Source organism: Lichenostomus cassidix, chromosome 12 (assembly GCF_008360975.1).
Source record: "Lichenostomus cassidix isolate B80296 chromosome 12, HeHo_3.0, whole genome shotgun sequence".
In the NCBI taxonomy this organism is placed as follows: domain Eukaryota; kingdom Metazoa; phylum Chordata; class Aves; order Passeriformes; family Meliphagidae; genus Lichenostomus; species Lichenostomus cassidix.
The window spans coordinates 3449284-3452638 of NC_139493.1; the positions used below are offsets into that span (position 1 = coordinate 3449284).

Below are 3355 nucleotides of genomic sequence, written 5' to 3' on the forward strand. Positions count from 1 at the left end.
TTGTCTGGAAAGCCTTATTAATGACTGTGTGACACGAGCCTCACGCTGGGGCCTCGCGGCTCAGAGATGTTGTGCTTTGCTTCAAAAGACCCAGGTTTCTGACTAGAAAAGGGGAAGCAGCAGCGAGTGGGGTTTGAGGCCACGCTGGGCTGCACACATCCTGCTTTGGTCCACTGCCACAAGCAAATGTGGGCAACTGGCCACGGTGGCTTTGCTGCTCCAAACCTGGGTGGGTTGGGCTGTGAACAAAGATTAAATAAGGGTTAAAAAAAAAAGCAAAGGGAGAGTGATATCCCAGATGCAGCCTACCTAAGCCCCAGTAATTGGGAGGGAGGGGCCGGGGAGGTCACGGGTGGGTGCACCCAAGGCTGCCTGTGCCACCTGTGAGATGGATGGCACCCACAGTGTTGTCATAGCACCACGCTCTGCTCCCCGTGCTGCTGCTGAGGAAGCGCCGCAGCTGAAAGCCGTCGGCTTTGCCTAATTGGGAACAGAGGCAACGCGCTGAGGAAGAGCTGTGGAGCCCCAAATTATTTCTGTTCCTGGTGGGAGGAGTGCAGCTGCCATGTGACAGTCAGGCTCTGCTCCCTCACTGAGGTATCCAAGCGATGCCTGGGCTCGAAGACCATGCGTTCTGCAGGTGATGCTATGGAAATATTTGAAAACATTTCGTTGAGACAGGTTTGTGTCATGAGAAAGAAATCAGCCTGGGGTGTAGGATCCCTTTTACCTCCTCCACAAATATCTCCAGGTTTTTCTTGCTGGCTTAGTGAGGCTGCAGTTCCAGGTTAGGATAGAAGAGGTGGTGGTTGGGAGACGACCTGCAAACCACTCAGTACATCTTGACTTGCTCTCAGTAGCTATATAAATGTTTATTTAAATGCCTGTGGAAGTGCAGGGAGTCCTGTTTGCAGAGAAATGGGCTGGCTCTGGCTCTGGCCCTGGCTGTGGGGACACCTTTGCTCGGGGTCTGTGTGAGGTGGCCTGGGGGACAAGGAGAGCAGGGATGTGGTTGCTGGCAGGGTTGTGAACCAGAGCCTGCTCCTTCCCTGCAGAGAGCTGCCTGCTTTCACTCCAGTAATTGCTGCACGCTTGGAAACACTCCTGCTAAAAGACCAAAATGACTGATTACAAAAATTGGAAAGGATTAAAATCTCTAAAACAATGCGAAGGGAAGAAAATAGATGAACCAGCGAGGGAATGGGCTTATCGCTTCTTGAGCAAACAAACAAGTGAAAGCTAATTTTCTGAGCCAGCAAATGAATGATTAATGAAGCAAGCCACGATTAACCCTTCATCAGGAGCTCACCTCCTCGGGTGACTGCTCTGCACGGCTATCGCTCTGCTTCACATTGGAATAAAGACACAGTTTCATGGTCATAAATCTGCTGCTCGGGTTGTATTTCAAAGGGCTTTGACGTCGCAGGTATATCTGGGGAAGGAAGAAAATATGGTTTAAAGATGTTCCAGATGTACAGTGGGATGTGATGTGGTTTCAAGAGCAGCCTATTTCTGTGTCTCTCCCAGCATGGTAATAAACAAGCCTCCTTGACAAAGGCACAACATATTTTAAAATATGAACTTGTCTTTTCACCGCATTTTGTTAAATGATTAATTTGCCTTATATTAACTTAAAATGGGCTCATTAAAAGATTTCTTTTTTTCTTTGAAAGCACTGCTCATTATATTATCATTTTAAGTAATTAAATCAGAATAAATGGCTCTGTGAAGCTATTTTAATGTAACATCTAATTATATCTGACCTAGACACTGAACTATAATCATTAACTACATGAACTGTGTAATGTTCTGCAGACTCTTTAATAATTTATACGGGCTGAATTCAGCTGCGTGGAGTTGTAAGCTGAAGTGGTTGGATGCTGTGCACCTGTAGTTGTGTGGCACAGCTGATGGGAGTTTGCTTCTCAGGCTGTTTCCAGCCTTCCTTGGCTCCAGGAAGTTTTTCCTGTGAAGGTGTGCTGGGGTTACTTCTCCTTTGTTGCGTGTACAGAGATCGAGCACGTGTGTCTCAGGCACATGTGTGGTGTGATGTTTTCATCTTCAGGATGCTCTAGTCAAGGTAACATATTTATATGATATATTTAATCTGTGTTAGACTGTGATTTAGACGTTTTCACATGAGTGGCAGCCTCAGTTACAAGAAGTTTTGGGGTTTGTGCGTTAAATTGTGTTTTTGCTGCGTGTTGTAATACACAGGTTTAGTATGTGCTTCCATTTCAAGCAATTTTTTCTGATCTATTTGCATACGTCTTCCACACTCATATTCCCTGAAAGACTCACTCAAGTTAGATTTATTCCTAAAAATAAGTTTATCTGGGGAAGGAAAAATTGGCTTGTGAGAGTTTTAACCTTTCCCTCCTCCAAGGAAAAAGAGCCTCCGTCCAGGGCTGGATGCTGCCATGGCAATAGATGGTCCATCCATCTTCCCTGCCCCGCCATGGGCTGAATGCCTCGTGGCAAAGGAACAGATGCACCATGTTGTAGCACATCCAAAATTTGCTGGTGCCACCTATTGGTGGAAAACCGCAGATTAAAACGTGATTAATGTGTATTATTATGCCCTCTGCTTATCTCTCCCCGGCTGACAGGTGGGTCAGACCAGTTCTGCTGTTAGCTTTAATACCGGCTGCCGTTGGCAAACATCGCTGGCATTCCTCGTGTATCTTGGGTGTGATTTGCAAACAGGAGGTTTGCTGTGGGCTGGCAGCTGCCAGGGGACACGTGGAGCCCCAGGGATGCCTGTGTGGGGAGGGCAGGCAGCTCTGCTCCCTGAGAGAAGTGCAGGGCAGACTGAAAACCAGGCTGGTGACAATGGTGCCACTGGGGGTGAAAATAAACCCGCTGGGTTTAGGGAAATGCTGGGATGCAGAGGGAGAGGAGGTGTGGTGTATCCCATGTGGGTGATGATGCAGAGCAGCCCTGGGGGCCCCACAGGCAGGGCCAGAGAGGGATCATCTCTCCAGCCCCAGGAGATCTGGGTAGGATGCAAAGACTTTGCTGAGGAGCCTCTGCTATGTGGATTTTTCCAGCCTCAGGGGGTTTTTCAGCCTTGCAAAGGAGGTGGGGGAAAGCTGAATCCCTGCCTAGGGCTCTGCTTCTTCTTGCCTTGTTGCAGGAGACCTTTAGCCAAGCCCTGATAGCCACAAAAAGCCCTGCTGGCCTCCTGCCTGGTACGCTCAAGCAGTTTTATAGCTGTCATATAGAACAGCACTATATTAGCATCAGGTTTAGTACTCCCAGGAAACATCCAGCCACAGCACTGACATCATGGACTGAAGGCTCCAAAGGTTCACTTGCTTAAGTGGCTATTTGTAATAGAGTCTTTTAATAAAAT

The 3355-nt window shown here is 47.9% G+C and overlaps 1 long non-coding RNA gene across 2 annotated transcripts; it reads right to left on the bottom strand.

Annotated features, from left to right (window-relative positions):
• Nucleotides 1-412: 412 nt before the first annotated feature.
• On the bottom strand, nt 413-1803 carry LOC146431541 (uncharacterized). Of its 2 annotated transcripts, none has more exons than XR_014854620.1 (3): nt 1764-1803; nt 1310-1432; nt 413-1104 (listed from the first exon to the last, which is right to left on the bottom strand). It is a non-coding gene; the product is annotated as an uncharacterized LOC146431541 (long non-coding RNA). The 2 variants fall into 2 exon arrangements; XR_014854621.1 differs by having other exon boundaries at nt 413-1107.
• Nucleotides 1804-3355: the final 1552 nt, after the last annotated feature.